General features: G+C 40.6%; 1 protein-coding gene across 6 annotated transcripts in view; it reads right to left on the reverse strand.

Moving 5' to 3' along the window:
* The window catches only part of LOC140719819 (thyroid hormone receptor-associated protein 3-like), a 115761-nt gene that overhangs the window by 91487 nt on the left and 4946 nt on the right, over positions 1-19328 (reverse strand). For 5 of the 6 annotated variants that reach the window (XM_073034741.1, XM_073034736.1, XM_073034740.1 and 2 more), the window contains exon 2: positions 12842-12896. The gene's annotated coding sequence lies outside the window, so the exon portion shown is untranslated. Of the gene's footprint in view, positions 1-12841; positions 12900-19328 lie in introns of all 6 variants that reach the window. The other variant, XM_073034734.1, reaches the window with a different exon arrangement.

Here is a 19328-nt window from a genome sequence, read left to right on the forward strand (position 1 = left end):
AACGCTACCAATCAGGTGAAATGATTTTATGCACATATGCAGCTCACTTCATGCAATTTTCTGCAGAAATTAGCCTATATTTTTAGGAAAATTGACTAAGCTTCCATCTTATGTTTTTAAATTCTAAGTAAGTTGATACTTAGAATTAAACAGCAGAATACTATGTTCTCACATACCACTCACCTCCAATTCATTGATGTTATGTCAGCCAACATAAAGAGATACTTGAAAAAGCTAACTAGTGCAGAAATAGCACACAGGCCAGGAAAAGAATGGTGAGTTTCACAACCACCACCAATATTTTAGACCATTGCTACAAAATTACTGCAGAGGGCAAGGTAAGTTTTGAAGTACAATCCTAATATGAACATTAGCAAATACTTCTTGCTGATAAATTGCTGTTATAAACCTATACTAGAATGGCAGAGAGAAAAGAATTGAACATTTAACGTGCAGTTAGATGTTGCACAGGATAGTTAATGGAAGAATCAGCATGAATGTCCACTTAAATAACTTTCTCCATGAAAATTCTAACAATCCCATGAACACCAAGGAGCTGTAGATACCCATTTTCCATCATGGGTATATAATGAAAATGTAAATAACCACCAATGTAATTGCAGTTTCATCCTTCTAATCCAAGGAACTCAAGAGGACATTTTGAACTGAACATTGGAGATGGCTGCCATTTAATTATCACTGAAGCTGGGTACACTGTGATGAACTCAAAAAGAAGAGTTAAAATAATTTTCTGCAGCTGGCTTGTATTTTTTTCACATTACAGATCATGCCCTAAGACTTTTCTTAACTCAACTAAATACAAATTATTTGAAATTCTTCCGTATAATTCTACTTCAGTTTGTTCATTATTCACCACACACATCTTCCAATATGGTGCAGAACTCAAATGAAGTCTGCCTAGAAAGTTGCATCCAGCTCAAGTATCACATCAATATGTAAAAATGAAAGACTTTTAAAGACATCTGGTAAATAGGTTCAAATAAAATATGATAATGATAGAGATCTAGATTATAAGGCTAGCCGGAAGGAGCATAAGAATGAAATTAGGAGAGCCAAAAGGGGCCATGAGAAGGCCTTGGCGGACAGGATTAAGGAAAACCCCAAGGCATTCTACAAGTATGTTAAGATCAAGAGGATAAGACATGACAGAATAGGATCAATCAAATGTGACAGTGGAAAAGTGTATATGGCACCAGAGGAGAAATCAAAGGTACTTAATGAATACTTTGCTTCGGTATTCACTATGGAAAAGAATCTTGGCAATTGTAGAGATGACTTACAGTGGACTGAAAAGCTTGAGCATGTAGATATTAAGAAAGGGGATGTGCTGGAGCTTTTGGAAAGCATCAAGTTGGATAAGTCACCAGGACCAGGCGAGATGTACCCCAGGCTACCGTGGGAGGAGATTGCTGAGCCTCTGGCGATGATCTTTGCATCATCAATGGGATCAGGAGAGGTTCCGGAGGACTGAAGGGTTGTGGATTCAAGAAAGGGAGTAGAGATAGCTCAGGAAAATTATAGACCAGTGAGTCTTTCTTCAGTGGTTGGTAAGTTGATAGGAGACAATCCTGAGAAGCAGGATTTATGAACACTTAGAGGTATAATATGTCTAAGAATAATCAGAATGGCTTTGTCAAAGGCAGGTTGTGCCTTACTAGCCTGATCAGTTCTTTTAAGAATGTGACTGAACACACTGATGAAGATAGAGCAGTAGATGTAGTGTATATGGATTTCAGCAAGGCATCTGAGAAGGTACCCCATGTAATACTTATTAAGAAAATAAGGAGGCATGGGATACAAGGGGGTATTGCTTTGTGGATCCAGAACTGACTTGCCCACAGAAGGCAAAAAGTGGTTGTAGACTGGTTATATTCTGCATGGAGGTCGATGACCAGTGGTGTGCCTCAGGGATCTGTTCTGGGACCCGTGATCTTCGTGATTTTTATAAATGACCTGGATGAGGAAGTGGAGGGATGTGTTAGTAAGTTTGCTGATGACACAAAGGTTGGGGGTGTTGTGGATCATGTGGAGAGCTTCAGAGGTTACAGCAGGACATTGAAAGGATGCAAAATTGGGCTAAGAAGTGGCAAATGGAGTTCAACCCAGATAAGTGTGAAGTGGTTAATTTTGGTAGGTGAAGTATGATGACAGAATATAGTATTAATGATAAGACTCTTGGCAGTGTGGAGGATCAGAGGGATCTTGGGGTCCGAGTCCATAGGACACTCAAAGCTGCTGCACAGGTTGACTGCGTGGTTAAGAAGGCATATGGTGCACTGGCCTTCATCAATCATGGGATTGAGTTTAGGAGCCAAGAGGTAATGTTGTGGCTATATAGGACCCTGGTCAGACCCCACTTGGAGTACTGTGCTCAGTTCTTGTCGCTTCACTACAGGAAGGATGTGGAAACCATAGAAAGGGCGCAGAGATTTACAAGGATGTTGCCTGGATTTGGGGGGGGGGGGCATACCTTATTATTAAGGTATGCGTGAACTTACCTTTTCTTCTTGGAGTGACGGAGGATGAGAGGTAACTTGATAGGGGAGTATAAGATTATGACAGGCACTGATCGTGTGGATAGTCAAAGGTTTTTTCCCAGGGCTGAAATGGCTAGCATGAGAGAGCAGAGTTTTAAGGTGCTTGGAAGTCGGTACAGAGGAGATGTCAGGGGTAAGTTTTTTTTTACTCAGAGAGTGGTGAGTATGTGGAACAAGCTGCTGGTGACGGTGGTGGAGGTGGATGTGATAGGGTTTTTTTTTTTAAGAGACTCCTGGACAGGTACATGGAACATGGAGCTTAGACAAATAGAGGGCTATGGGTAACCCTAGGTAATTTCTACGGCAAGGACATGTTCGGCATAGCTTTGTGGGCCAAAGGACCTGTATTGTGCTGTAGGTTTTCTACGTTTCTATAATATGTCCCAGTTTCATGCAGTTCAGCTCAGTCTAAATTAACTGCTCAAGCATCAGGTCAAGAAAGATGGCAATACAATTCAACTGGCATGTCTTTGGAAGGGAGACCCATGCTTTGGTTTATAGGGAAAGACACTGTTCTTTTAGCTTCCTGTCACCTCGAAATGTACAGATTTTTTCAAAAATTTTAAGCAGCAAGATTTCTTGGAACCAAGATCAGTCACAATGATATTCATTCCTATTTATTGAACACCATACCCAAAAGAAAACAAAATATTAAGCTTAGGACTTCAAAAGAAGAATGGTTTGTTGATACTGTTAGCTCTCCTGAAGGGTACAGTTGGCAGACTGGTCTGCAGTTGCTGACAAAAACAAAAACTTCCATTTATCTGTTGTGAATACAATTTTCATGCATAACCAGTTATTGGAGTAATTGTGTCTTTCCTTCAGATTGCAGACATTCATTGTGCTCAGCTGGTATATTAATGGATCAGTCACGTCATTATTTGTGGGCATCAGCAACAATCTGTGGCTTATACCTAATATATCCATTCCTAATTCCTGCCAGTCTAGATCACTGAATGATCATGTGGAGAACAAAGTTCCGAGGAGTGAACATCACCAAGAGCTTGTCCTGGTCCAACCACATAGATGCCATGGCCAAGAAACTTCACCAATGCCTCTCCTTCCCCAGCAGGCTGAACAAATTTGGCCCCTTTGATGCCCACTAATTTTTACTGATGTACCACAGAAAGCAACCACAGATGTGTAATGGCTTGTGCAGAGCAGCTGCCATACCATGACTGCAGAATTGTAGACACAGCTTCACACATCACAGAAATAGCTTTCCCTCCAAGGGCTCTGTCTAAACTTCTCAATGCCTCAGTAAAGCAACCAATATAATCAAATACACCACCCACCAGATATTCTCTTTTCTCCCCTCTTCCATCAGGCAGATGATACAAAAGCCTGAAAGCACATACCACAGGACAGTTTTATTTTGGCTAAAAGACTATTAAATAGTTCTCTATTGCCATAAGATAGAATTTTGACCTCACCATCTACCTCATTAAGTGCCTGCATATTGTTTACCTACACTGCACGTTTTTCTGCAGCTGTTAATACTTCATTACGCAGCTTTACTGTTTTACCTTGGTCTACCTGAATGTGTTGTATAATGATCTGATTTGGATGAACAGTATGCAAGACAAACTTTTCACTGCATCTCAGTATATCTGACAATAATAAACCAATTCCAAGTCGAATCTGAAAATGAGGAAGCTAAACATGGGATTCTCAATGAATCAAGGGTCAAGGTCAACTTTTTCCCCCATCCCGTATAGATTCTGAGATGACTGAAGCCAAAATTCAACCCCAGACTCTGCCATAGCTGATGTGTGAATGGGAATGAAGGGGGTAGTGGGTGTGGAGAGCTTGAGAGGTGGGCATCTTCTATTGCCGTTTACACTGAGCCTAAAAGGGCAAGATTCTCATGCAATCCCCAATGTTACTACACCATTTTGAGCAGACACTGGCCAGAGATTCTCTCAGGTCAATGGGAATGTTATAGAAGTACAGAAGAACACCCTTGAACTATTCTGTCCATTGGTGGTCAGCTTTCGTAAACAGGCTGTGGGTATAATTTGATTCTCAGTATTGGGTATGTTGAGGGACAACTTCATTCCTTTGCTCATTCTACTAGTGGAGTTTGCATTGACAGCATTAGTGGTTTTTCACCATTCTTCAAGTATGCCTGCTATAGGTAACCTATATTCAGGAACATGCAGGACAGCAGGGGTTATGCTGTTAGAAACAATGAGCTTTGTGCCAGCTTTGAAGCTGCGAATCTCAAACTTACATTCATTTAGACACAAGAGAACAGCCTTTGCACTGACTACAATTAGCTTTAGTACAAATCTTGCAGCATGGAGTGTGCAGGCAGCAGCATCCTTTATAGACATCACGTTGGACTAGAATAACAAAAACTGGGCACACCGAAGTGCGTCATGGAGTTGATAATCTTCCAGCAGCCCAATGTTTGGTTCCATAAATGTTTCTAGGAACATTCCATAAATCAGATACAGCTGCTTTCAACGAACCTTGTCAAGAATCTGTGTATTCTTTTTCAAGATCATCTTAACAGAGAGGTGGGTGATCATCTCATCCTCAAGAGCAGTGTCCACTACAAATCAGGCATCAACTGTGCAAGAAGGATCCAACATGCAGGGCAAGCTAAGCAACACTGTGGTGCTTGTGGTCATTGTAGTGATGAGGCATTCTGCCAACTGGCTCAGGAAACCCTCCCCACCACCCAAGGGTCTGCAGAATATTCTGTACTGGCCATTGTCCAGGACTTGCAGTCAAAGTTTTTACTCTGAAAGAATTATTCCATAAAGAATAAGCAGTGCAGAGGATGGAGAATATATTTCTAATAATGGGAGAGTCTAGGACCAGAGGGTACAGCCTCAAAACAGAACTATGTCCCTTTAGAACAGAGGTGAGGAAGAATTTTTTTAGCTAAAAGGTCGTGAATCTGTATAATTCATTGCCACAGACAGCTGTAAAGGCCAAATCATTTGCTACATTTAAAGCAAAGATTGACAGTTCTTTATTAGTAAGGCCATCAAAAGTTATGGGGGGGGGGGGAGGGAAGAGTCAGGAGAATGAGATTGAGAAGGAAAATAAAGCAGCCATGATCAAATGGTTGAACAGGCTTGATGGGCCGATTAGCCTAATTCACCTCTAATGTCTTATGGTCTAAACTGTTCCAGTTGATATGAACTCACTTCATGTTTGTCTTCTGCTGGCTACAGCAGGTCTTTAGAGCACTTAAATCTCACAATCCTGTTGCAGATTTAGAGGATGAAAACTCAGATTATCAGAGGAATTCAGCACCAAAAGTCCTCTCTGAAATCTTAAACTGAATTGTTTAAGCATTACCCTTCACATGGTAAGTACAGAACATATTAAGTACATAGCAAAACCTCCTCCAAAGTGCCCCATTAAATACTACAAGGGCTAGAATACAGAATAAACCTGTACCTGTTTTTTTTTAAAAAGTCATTAATAGCACACATGAGAATTTTGCATTAAAACTATGGATTACAGCAGGAGATCAACTTGTAACTTGATGCATGGCTACTTGAGATGGGTACATAATGCTTGCTTGTACTGCAACACTGTTTATCCAATGTAGTAATACCAGAAAATATTTGCAACATCTCTGGAAAGACAAACACAGTTAATATTTCAGATTAATGGCCTTTCATCAGTACTGAGGAAAAAAAGTTACTGATATTCGAGTATTAAACGCATACAGAATCAGAGAAAAAAGTAACTGGGAAAGGGCTAAAAGATCTCGATTCTGAAATGGCAAGACTGACATACAAGGCAGGAAATGGGTAAATTGGGTTTATAGAAGATACAGCATGGAAACTGGCCTGTTGGCCCACGGAGACACCAACAATCAAACGCAGTTACACTAACCCTACACTAACACTATATTTTATTCTCCACACGTACTTATCAGATTCTACCACAAGGGGCAATTTGTAACGACCAACTAACCAATCAACCTGCATGCCTTTGGAAGCATGAGGTCACATGCACAGACAGCACCGAAGGTCAGCATTAACACGTCTCTGGTTATGTAAGTGTGGTAAACTATGTGTATACCTGTCTGGACATGCCCCTCTGCTGACTGCTCCTGTGGCTCCTCCCACAGACCCCTGTATAAAGACAATTGGAGGCACTGCTCCTCCCTCAGTCTCCAAGATGTGGTCACGTTTGCAGCTAATAAAAGCCTATCTTTCGCCTCCCATCTCCGAGAGTTATTGATGGTGCATCAGTAAGGAAGCATGTTATATTCACTAGAGAATAAAACAATGAGCTCATTTCAAAAAAAACCTACAAGACTAACAGAGCTAGAAACTAAATGTTTGCTTTCCTCTATCTTAACTCAGGCGCTGATGAACCTATAGACTGTGGAAACCAACTCATTAATAAATCTATGACTGATGGAGCATACTTAAGTGGATAATCATTAAGGAACAAAGCTAAAGAGCCAAACCGCATACCCCTGCTTCAACTTTATACATGTATTCCTAGAGCTGCGACAGGTGGAAAGCATTAAATAAAAGGAAGGGCAAGAGTTTAAGGTTAAAAAAATGTGTGAAGTGGGTTTAAAAAAAAGGTCAGGAGTTCAAAATTATTACCAGCTATTGTGTTTATGACTTAAAATGCTCAAAATTAGTTTTATTGTATAAAACAAAAATATTGCTTTATCTTGCACTAACATAGTGCACTGCTGTAATGAATTAACCTGTATAAATAGTATGCAAAACAAGTTTTCCCACTGTACCTTGGTTCATGGAACAAAAATTAATTGATTTACCAATCTAACCTGAAAGTAAAGATATTTGAGACTCTAGAAAGGATAAAAGGGCAGGTAAAACATAACAGTTATTATCTCTTACACCATTCACAAAGATGTGAGGGAATGGAGTCTCTGGAGTGCTGAAAGAAGAAATTAAAAATAAGGGTTTGGTTGTAGCATCCTAATCGATACAGAAATTCTATAGATTATGATAACTGCTCATGTAGAAAGCAAAGACAAGAGGATTCCAATGTAGCTCAGAGGGAGAGGATATACCTACTCAGGTGTTTGCCCAACGACCTCTGATAATTTAACAATTTGATTCGTCCCACTCTCAATCCAACTGTACTTGTCCCATCATCACTTTGCATGTTCTACTAAACCCACTCAGTACAAGGGCCTAACCAGAACTCCCTCACCATCCAAAAAAAATTGCACCACCCTAATCTGCATGGTTTAACTTGCTCATACATTTAAATTCTCCTTCAACAGAAGTGCGTGATCTTGAAAACACTAGTTAAGTCTCCTTTGATTCGGTAGTTCAACATTCTAAAGAGAGCAAGAAATTGGATCCAATAGCCAAGTATTTGTACCCCTGCTATCTTGGTTACATTTTATGATGCTATCTTGGTTAAATTTAATGATGCAGTCTACAAGAAAAATGGACAAAGAGATTTAGATTTTATGTATTTTAGCACAGAATACAAATGAAAGACTGGGACCTGCTGCTGTTAAAACACTACATTGGACAGTCCGCCATAAAACAAATAAAGCAAACACCAGAGGGAATATGTACAAAGTTAAGGGAGGGAAGTTTAGGGGAGACAACAGGAGTAAGTGTTTTTTTTTTACACATAAGGTTGTGGGTGCACGAAATGACTTGCCAGGGATGGTGGTGGAGGCTAAAACATTAGGGGTATTTAAGGGCATCTTGGACAGGCACATGGATGAAAGAAAATAAAGGGTTACAGGGTTGTGTGGGTTCAGTACATTTTTTAAGGAATATATGGGTCAGCACAACATTGAGGGCTGAAGGGCCTGTACTGTGCTGTAGTAGTATTCTAGTGTCTAGGGTCTGCACAACAGCCACTGGCTAAGGTGCTTACAATTACAGGACTGGCATGGCTTGCCCTCAGAGCAAACCTGGCAGCTGGGGCAAGCAGATGACACAGGGTTTGTATGCCTGGCAATCCTGACACTGTGGGCACTCATAGGGTAGCAACAAAGGTACATGGAGTGGACACTCCTGTCAGAGTCTGCAGTTACATGTGGGGCAAGGCTCACGCAGCTGGCTTTTCTGGCACTTGTGTAATCACATGGAGCACAGGGAGACAAAGCTTAACAGTGTAAAACAATGATCATTGACAAGTGTCACTACAGTCAGCGCATTTGTTCCTTTCCCACAATTTCAGAAGCATGCAGTTTCATTTCATCAGCATCAAGAAAGAAATGTTAGCCTTTTATTCCCATTTCCCTAATGTGGATTTCTTTCCCTCTTTTTAAACAAAACCACATTGTTCTAGTTGTGGAGTTGAACATATGACATTATGGGTTGAGAGCCTTCATTTAAACTGGATCCAGATTCTAGCATCTACAGTCTCCTGCGTCTTAAGAGTAGATGCTGTTCCTCGAGTTTGCTTTGGGCCTTCACCAGGCAGAGGATGGGAGGATGGAGGAAAGAGAGGGGCAGGTCGATGTGGGAATGGCAGAGGAATTGAAATGGCACGTGTGAGGGGAGTAGAGTCCTGGCAAGGACTGCAGTACCAGCTATGGTGCTGACAATCAGAATGGAAGGCAGTGGGATCCCAGCCTTGAGTGCCAGAGAGGAGATGTAGTATTCTGGAAGAACCTTGACTGAAGCTTTCATCAGATGCTTTAAAAGAGTAGGGGAAGCAGTGACAGAGAAAACTTTGATACATGATCTTCAGTCCCACAGAGCAACAGACCACCCTGCAAAACTGATCATCGGGAACTTGCACGTGAACTGAGGTACAGTGGAACCGAGATCCATTACCAATTCTTGGCACGTTAATGAGCTGGCTTTCATTATATCTCAGAACTTCAGGAACACCCTTGCCAGGAAGATCATGTGTATCCCAGAAAGAATATATGCTAGCCTTTTATCCCCATTTCCCTAATGTAATTTTCTTTCTCTATTCCCTCTTTATAACAAAACAATCCGTAACTACCAGGAAATTTATATAGTTACGGTTACTATCACTAAAATGTACATCCACTGACACTTTCAAATACATGGCTGATAATCAAGCAACACAGCACTGGAACAGGTCCTTTGGCCCCTGATATCAACTGTTGGGGATAACGAGTGGTCGGGGACAATGTTTGTTGCATTTCCAGACTGGGGAATCTGTTATCGGAAGGCAACTTCTCAATTTCCCAAGTCAAGAGAGGTTGTGATGAGGAATTGGGGATATTAAAAAAACATGTAACCTCTGGCTAAAAGAATAATTGGGACTGAATAGGAATTTCTGAACTGAAGTAAACTCTGCCTTCAGCAGCCAACTAAGACAGGCTCATTACCAGTTCTCAGCTTGCAGAGAGACACTGAGAGTTTGATAACATTATACAGTGTACCCTTGTTTGAGTAGGGGGAGGAGGGCTCACCGATAAGGATCGGAATGAACATCCATCTGTAATTAAGTCAGGGCCTAGCAAAGGGAATAACTGATGAAGACTGGACAGCACATCCATCTGTAATTAAGCCTTGATCTAGCAGACTCTCTTATCTGTAACTAAGTTTTGCTCCAACAGACTTGGTGGCCGTACCAGTTCAAATAACATCTTGCAACAGTAATGCATGGGGCTTACTATGTATAAATATATGGCTGTAACCTGAGGGAACAGGCCCACTTGTCAGATGGTGGCAGTACTTACGTGCCTTCCCTCTGACAAATGGGTCTCAAACTCCTGCAGGAGGGTGCACAATGAACTGTGGTAACCATAAGAAGCTGGGCTCCTGAGTTTTATTCAGATTCAACTTTAACAGTGGGGTCTTCCTTGTGGCAGATTGTACTAAACCACTCCACTCTGGTTAAGTAACATGTGTGGAGCGAGCAGCTGGCTGTCCTCGTGCAGCTCCCAACCACTGCTGGTGACATACCAGCAATTCTTTCTGCCCAGTGAGTTCAACAGCATCATTGATGCTGCTGGACGATTCGGTGGTGGGGACTGTAGACTGGACTGGACTTCCAGAGTCCTGATGGAAATGGTTAACTCAGCCAAGGTATGCGACATCTTCAGCTCCACTGCAGACAAAGCACAGCTATAACCCACTTGTCATGATTGCACAGTTCAATCCACCTCTAGATCAGCTTTCACTTCATATCAGAGGAAATCTTAGGCCAGTTGGCCTGACTTTAGCATTGGGAAGATGTTGGAGTCTATCATTAAGGAAGAGATTTCCGGGTACTTGAAGGCACATGATAAATTAGACCAAAGTCAGCATGATTCCCCCTAAGTTGAAATCTTGCCTAACAAGTCAGTTGGAATTCTATGAGGAAATAACAGGCAGGATAGACAAAGGAGAACCAGATGTTCTTTATTTGGATTTTCAGAAGCCTTTTGAGAAGGAGACACATGAGGCTGGATAACAAAAGCCCACGGTATTGCAGGAAAGATACTAGCATGGATAGAATATTGGCAGACTGACAGTAGGCAAAGAGTGAGAAAAAAGGGGTCCTTTTCTGGTTGGCTGCCGATGACTAATGGTTTTCTGCAGTGGGTCAGTATTGGAACTGGTCCTTTTCAAATTGTACATCAATGACTTGGATAATAGTATTGATGGCTTGTGGCCAAGTTTGTAGGCAATACTAAAGTAGGTGGAGGAACCAGTAGTGTTGAGAAAGCAGGAAGCCTGCAGCAGGAATTAGACAGATTGGGAGAATGGGCAAAGAAGTGGCAGATGGAATATACTGTAGATCATCCATCTTGGTAGAAAGAATAAAGACAGACTATTTTTATAAACAGTGAGGAAATTTAAAAATCAGAGGTGCAAAGGAACTTGGAAGTGAATAAACAGTTGATATTTCAGGCAGAGACTCTTCATCAGGACTGGAAAGGAAAGGGGAAGAATCTGCAATAAGTTGGGGGGAGGGGAAGGAGTATAAGCTAGTAAGTGTGAGGTGAAGCCAGTTGGGTGAGAGAGGACGCAAGAAGCAGGGAAGTGATAAGCAGAAAAGGTAAAGGGCTGAAAAAGAAGGTATTTGATAGGAGAGGAGAGTGGACCATGGGAGAGAGTAAAGGAGGAGGCGCATCACAGGGAGGTGATAGGCAGGTGAGGAAAACAGGAGAGGTGATGGGGGGCAGAGTGTGGGATGGAAGAAGAGGGAAGAGGGAGGTGAAAAAAATCAGAAGTTAGAGAAATTGATGTTCATGCCAGCAAGTTGAAGGCTACCCAGGCAGAATATGAAATGGCAGATGTTGTCATCTGGAGCAAAAAAAATGCTTAAGATACAGTTAGAATTGTGGTGGCAGAGGGATACTTGACATTTCGATTTAGAGGCTGCATCACGACTGAGTGAGACAGCAGTATAAACGCGGAATTAGATTAAAAGATAGAATCAGTCGGGAAAGGTTGAGCGCACAGATGATGGACAGATGGAAGGAGTTGGAGATAAGTGAAAGAACTTTGGTCAATCAGAGGACAGAAAGGAACACAGGAGGTGCAGGTTAATTGCAAATGGAAAATGCAATATTATACCATAGGGTTGTAGATTATGAAGTGTTTTTCTAATTCATGTGTTGGGTTCACCATAGCCAAGCACAAACAGACTGGTGTATGAAATGACATGCAATTGGGAGCTCAAAATGACCATGGGTAGATATAGCTCCAATATAACATTAAAATCAAGATTTTAATTTTAACTACACACACACACACACACACACACACACGCCAGAACAAGTAGGTGAGGCTGTGGTTTTAAAGTTATCTGGAAGTTAGAAATTAATATTTCTTTCAAGCTCCAAGCCGAAGTCACCACTCTCCAGGTTATGCTGAGCTGTCAATTCTATTTTATGTTCACTGGCCCCCAATTCAAAGTAAGAGTTTACAGGTAGTAAAACTACTTAAATGAATCATCCACCCAACTAAATCATGTGACTTATTGTTAACAACGTATAACAAGCACATCAGAAACAGCAATATCAAGGTATACAATAAGATACATGAGAAAAGTGATGGAATTCTCATCAATCACATCTATTCCTATTTAATCAAGATATTGAAAAGTAAAGAGAGGGTGTGGCCTACATGAACGTTTAAAGAGATCAACTTCAAAACACAGCACAAAGTCTTTCAACAAATACTATAATCTAAGCAAACAACTTCTGATGGATATATCTACATTACTTGGATTTTCTAATAATGGGAGGATTTGCATTATTATATTATTAAGGACTGCCCCCTTCACTGCCATGAGATCTTGAATGGACTGTTGGGCAATTCAGCATTAGTACATTTGCTGTTGCTTTTACTTTTCCATGTGATTGAGCTTGACAGCCACATACATACCTGTTATCATGCAGTTGCCACAGATTGGACCACAAACCCGATTCAGCACAGCAACCTGCTGGAAGAACACAAGCTTAATCAGTGTGTAAAAGGGTAGAATTAACAAATGGTAAATCACCAAAAGAAGGCTGTTCTGAAGCAGACAGTCAAAGTCTGTAAGATTAACTCAGTCAGCAACATTCATTTCAATCAGGAAGTTGTAAATTATTTGAGCTGGCATTTCCATATGGTAATGAGGAATTTCTACACTTCCAGATGAGTTTCCATTAATGTAAAACCATAGCCTTGCCTACTGTATGAAGTTAATTAAGAACAGGTTATCATAGAAAATTCTAAAGAATATTTACCCTGAAACAGTATCCCAAGATGGTTTCTGACCACTTTCACTGCTCTGTTCTGGACCTACTGTGGGCAAAATGGCTGTTGCATTTGCTTTATTATAATAATGTAATAAACTTCAGGAATACACTTTTGAATGTGCAAAGGTCATGAAAGGATCTACATACAGATCTATGTTTTGTTTGGTACAGTGCTCGTGGTTAATAGGTTGAAGTGCAATCGGGAAGCAGGTCTGATCACCAAGCTGTGCAGACCACTCCCCTCTACTAACTGTCTACTGTTTTCATTGATCTTATTATAACGTAATGACAGGCTGTAATCTACTAAAAATGGAAGTAGGCTGTGGAGAAGGGATTTTAAATGCAGAAATATAAAATAAATAATGAATAAACATCACGTACATTGAAACATAGTGAAATGTGTCGTTTGCATCAATTCAAATCAACAAGAATAGTGCAAGTGTTGCCATGCTTGTAATGCCAACTTAACATGCCTACAACTCACTAAACCCATGCAGTCATGGGGAAAACGTACTAACTCCTTACAATAGCAGAAATTGAACCCTAATCTTACAGCTGGATGCTGTAAAGGAGTGCACCAACCGGTACACGACTGCGGCCCTCACAGTATGATGAAAACATGCAGTAAAATCAACTGATCATTTATCCATGGCCACCTAGGTGTTGTCACACAACAACTGGATACCATGTTTTCCTATATAAGGATAGCACTACCTCAAAAAGTAAAGCTTTACTTTAGCTCGCTAAGAAATAAGGGAATGACATTTGCACAATAAGCTCCAAAACATTAAAGCAACTGTTATGTACAATTATTTTACAGAATACTATCCCCACACTTAATTGAGATCTGTACATATCCAAATAAAATTTGTAATTAAATGAACACACATTGTGTGCAATACTCAATTTGTTATCTGTTCAGAAGCTGTCAGCACTGAGCAACATTCCAGTTCCACAAGTTCTTCAGCCACGTGTAACATCGTTTATTAGAGCTCTCTCCAGACACAAGACTAAGTTTAGAAGGATATAATCTAAAGTTGCAATGCTGGGTGTTTCACATTTCAAACAAGTACATTGAAATTTCACACCTATTAAGTTTCACTGAAATCCCAGAGACCGTGGAAGAAGCCCAAGAGGCACTAGGTGAAAAGCTGTTGCCCAATACTCTCACTTTCTTCCCTGCAATGAAAGCCCATCAACTTCACTCCCATAAAGGAGCAAGATCTCTATCGAAACCAGTCTCATAGTGCAAGCTGTGAATCTTAAAGGTGTATTATCAAAAATTCCAAACTTCTCTCGGTACAAATGTTACCTATACCCCAATACCGCCCACTCACCAAATTTTTTCTCCCCAGCTTTGAGAATGGCTATTTGCTAACTGGGTTATAGTCTTATAGACATTGATAGCACCATGAGTAGACTGTCACAAGGAGAATCATGGTGCATCATTGCCATTGTAATTGAGGTGGGAAGAACAGAGGAGACTCAGCGGCACAAACCTATCAACCCACTCCGTTGTTCAATAAAGTGCTGGCTCTGGCAGCTGAATTTTCTGATCTGCCATGAAGAAAGGGAGGGAGAGGAAGAAGACCAAACCTTCTTCATGGACTGCAGGATTTGTCCCCATCTACTCTGACTATGTACTTAGACCATGTCTGTACAGAAGCCCACAATACACCAAAAAAATCTAAGTACAAATGATAGGAAACACTAAGAGCTGCATCTGTACACCTGACAGTATCAGTGCAAGCCAATATTGCAATGTCAGAAAAAGAGAATCTCTTAACTTTAACCCAATCTCTTGTGTGATATTTTTTCCTTCTCTCTGCAGGCCAAGGAGTAACTTTTGATTGGTAAAATTCTCACACATCTCAGCTTGGAGTCACTACAATTGGATGGCTGATTAACACTGGCGTCACTGTTAAAACCAAGTTTGCTTTCAGACATTTCTGGTGAAAAGAAGCAGAAACAGTCACAATACAAACTAATCAAAAGCAGAAAGAGGCATTAGATTGGTTCTGGGAAGAAGTTGGCCCAAGTAGGTCAATTGGAGAACTCTTTAAAATAAAGTGTTGCTTAAGGTTTAGATAAACAATGGAGAAGGCCAAAGAGCAAGTTAATATAGAACTGCTTAGTCAGAGGAGAGATAAATTCAATGTGATGAAAGAGGATCACAGGGAGCTGAAGCCAATGTTAGCTAGGGAATCTAGGGAGTAGGAAAAGATGAGGGAACAAAGAAAAGAAGGATTGTGCAATACATGTCAATAACTCAAACAATGTGCTGGCTAAAAGAAAGGGATGGATCAAGATATTAATTTTGACATTATAAAACCATTGATAAGAGAATACAATGGATGTCTACTGGATTTGAGTAGTTTGACACAAAAATACATGAAAACAGAGGTACATGAAATAAACTCAGTATGGATCATAAGCTTAAGAAGACAAATTATAAACTTTTTTTTGTTGCACACAAGACAGAGTGTAGTTCCTCAGGGGTCAGTACAAAGAACGGTCTTTGACACATTAATGAAATAGTTACATATATAGGGCAAATTTTCAAACATTTGCAAGTAAATCTCTGAAATTTGTATGTATGGTAAACAGTAAGTTGCACAGCACTGGAATGCAAGAGGATATGTCTGACAGAATAGGCACACGTTTAACAAATAACTCAAACCCTCACTAAACCATTTCTACCTGACTTCACCCGCACAGCAACATAGCTCATGGTGCCGATGTTACATAGCTCCTGGAGCTCCTGTCAAACGACTCCAATAACCCAAGTTTTATCACGATCTGGTGCTGTCTGATTTCACTGTGGTCATTAGGTTCCCCCCGGGTGCTCAGCTTTCCTCTCACATCCCAAAGGGTGATAGATTAATTGGGCACTGTATATTACCCATAGTGTTTAGATAAATGGTAGAGAAACTGGGAATTTAGGGGCAATACAATGTGATTATTGTGGATTATATAAGAGAGTGGTTGATGGAACGTGGTGAGCTGAAAGGCTACTCTCCATGGCAAAGCATAAAGAGATGCATTTTGGCAGAAAGCACAAGCATAGTCAACATGGACTGAATTACACCTACAAACATTGCAGAGAAGCAGAGAGGTCTTTGCATACAAACATGAGAAAATCATGCATGTGTTGCTCTGTGGTCTTTGTATAAAAAGTTTAAAGCAGAGGGACATTTGTGAGAGGAAAAACAATAGAAGCTGCTTATAAAAGTTATCCTCATTGTGAAGAAGAAAGTCCAAATGAGAATAGCAGTCTTGCATCTCATTTTGTTCAAACTTCAGGAAGGGAGTGAATGTTCTCAAGGAGGTGTAGAAAAGATTCATCACAATGGTTCAGGGAATGGGAGATTTCAGCTACATGGTGATATTGGAGAAACTGAGGATGTTTGGAACTAAGATGATTGAGAAGAGTAATGACCGTTACAGAGAGAGGTGGTTCCCATTAACAGGCGGTTCAAGCACAGATTGTACAGAGTTGACGTGAACAAGATGCCGGGAGAATGCACATAAAAGGCTTTGTTTTAAAACACACTGTCTGCAAGAATGATGAAAACAGTTTTATACTCAGTTTTATACTAAAACAAACAAAAGTTCAAAATGCTAGGGAAAAGCCAGAATCACTAAGACGCAGTGACAAAAATGCACTGGGAATAAATCATTTTTTAAAAATACATTTGCCGAATGCAAGTCTTTAGAAATGGAGCATTTATGAACCTTCAAACTAATCTTAAGGTGACAGCAGTGAACATCTTTATCACTACAGTCCCTTAATAAAAGGTATCTGTACATCACTGTCAAGTAGGGTGCCAGTAACAAAGTACTGGAACAATGATGTATTTCCAAGTCAGGATAGCATGAAACTTGGGAGAGGAACAGAAAGGAGCTGGCACTTCCACCAACCCTTTGCTTGTGTATAGAGGCTGTGTACTTCAAAAGTGCTGTCAACAAAATCTTGGTGAGCTATTGCAGAAGGTAGAGTGCAGAAGTGATGAAGATAATGAATGAATACAGTGTCTGAGGGGATGCCAGAAAATCGGGTCACTTTGCCCAGTTCAGTGTGAAGCATTAGGAAGGTGCTTGGAGTTGCATCATACAGAGAAGTGTGAGCGTTCCATCATGGGCCTGACTTGCTCGATAGCTCTGGGGGCAGCTGTCAATGCAATGTGATTTGAACTCAATCCATGGAAACTGGATTTGTCCAGTAACATAATCACTGCCCTCTTTGTGGGCAGGACATAACAAATGTAAAGAAAATAGTGAGGGAATAGTCTTCATGGAACTGTCTATAGGAATTAAATCTGTTGAAAAATGCAATAGCAGTTCAGTAAGTTAAAGTTCAATCACATTACAAGTCGAAGGAAAGCAAAGAAACGCAGGCTAAATTTGGGAATTTAGTAAAAGAAATTGTCTTATCTAGTGAGTATTGGTGGAACCCAAGGCTGACTGAGCTCGTACAAATGCAATCCATTACTTCGAACAGAATAAGCAAGCAGCCCAAGAATTAACACGTACAAACAAGCTGGATGAACTCAGCAGGTCGGGCAGCATCTGTTGAAAGGAGTAGTCAACGTTTCAGGCTGAGACCCTTCATCAGGACTAAAGAAGGCCTCAGCCCCCTCCTCCTTTAGTCTTGATAAAGGGTCTCGGCCCAAAACGTTGACTGCTGCTTTCAACGGATGCTGCCCGACCTGCTGAGTTCATCTAGCTTGTTTGTACATGTTTTTTTGACCACAACATCTGCAGTGTACTTTGTGCTTAGCCCAAGAATGAACCAGAAGGGATAAGTAAAAATAAAGGAAAACAAACCAGTTTTTATAAAATAAACAGAGCAATATTTTTGTTTAAATTCCAAAATGAACAGTATTTAAAATAATTAAAACAATTGAATTCCAGTAAAGAAGGTGGGAGAGCGGAAAGCTGATTGGATGAGGACTAGCCAATCAGGAGGGATGGACTACAAAGGTATAAATACCACTGGACTAAATGTGACTAGGTATCATCCCTGACGAAGTTGGCAGAGTTGGTCATTGAAATGTCAGTTATAATTAATACCTGTAACCAGATGGAAACCAGAGAAGATTTTATTCATTTGTATCAAGATGAGTAACAGGAGAATGACAGGATAGCAGTCCATCACCTGAAGCTTTATAGAAGTTGAATGATGCAACAAGACAATGGTCCAAAACATAAGAGTTAATCAAAAGAATGCTTTAAAAAGAAGAAAATAAATGTTTTGGAATGGCCAGTCAGAGTCCAGACTTTAACCCAATTTAGATGCTGTGGCATGAGAGCTGTTCATGCAAGGTATCCCGGAAATATTGATGGACTGAAACAGGTTTTATGAAGAAATGGTCTAAAATTCCTCACTATTGTGCAAGTCTGATCAGCAGCTACAGGAAACCTTTGGTGGAGGTTATTGCTGCTAAAGGAGGTTCTACATACAAGGGTTCACATACTTTTTCCAGCCTGGACTGAATGATTAAATAATACTTTCAATAAAGACATGAAAAGTACAATTTGTGTCCACCTATTATTGTGACTGAGATGAAGATCAAACCACATTTTATGAGTAATAAATGCAGAAATCCAGGTAAATGCAAAGGGCTCACAAACTTTTTACTTGCAACTGGTCATCATCTTTATTCCTGTTTCTTTCCTGCAAAGCTACAACAAAAAAGACTTTTTCATCTCTGTGACTCTTCAAATTTCATGTCCATCCTGTACCCACGACACAGCTCCCTTCCCAACTACGGAGAAAGCCTGGACTCTATCCAATGATGTTCGTATGCAGCCTGAACCATGCCCAGTGCCAGCAATTCAGATTTCAATTTCCTGATTCACAGCTACAACTCAATCACGACCACTGCGCTTTTCAAAAATTTAGAACTAATCACACAATGGCATAGCATAAAACACACGTGAACTGAAGAGCAGCAGCAGATTATGCCAGACACACAACCTGTAACAGCAGCTCTGCTATAGTGAAGGGGTTTACCTCTTAATTTCATTTCACTCCCTCCTCTTCACAAACAGCCACTACAGTAAACTCTACAGCACCCACTGCCCTCCATTACTTGTAGGCTCAATTTTGCCAAGCAGGGAAAAAC

The sequence above is a fragment of the Hemitrygon akajei genome, chromosome 32 (genome assembly GCF_048418815.1).
Source record: "Hemitrygon akajei chromosome 32, sHemAka1.3, whole genome shotgun sequence".
Classification (NCBI taxonomy): Eukaryota; Metazoa; Chordata; class Chondrichthyes; order Myliobatiformes; family Dasyatidae; genus Hemitrygon; species Hemitrygon akajei.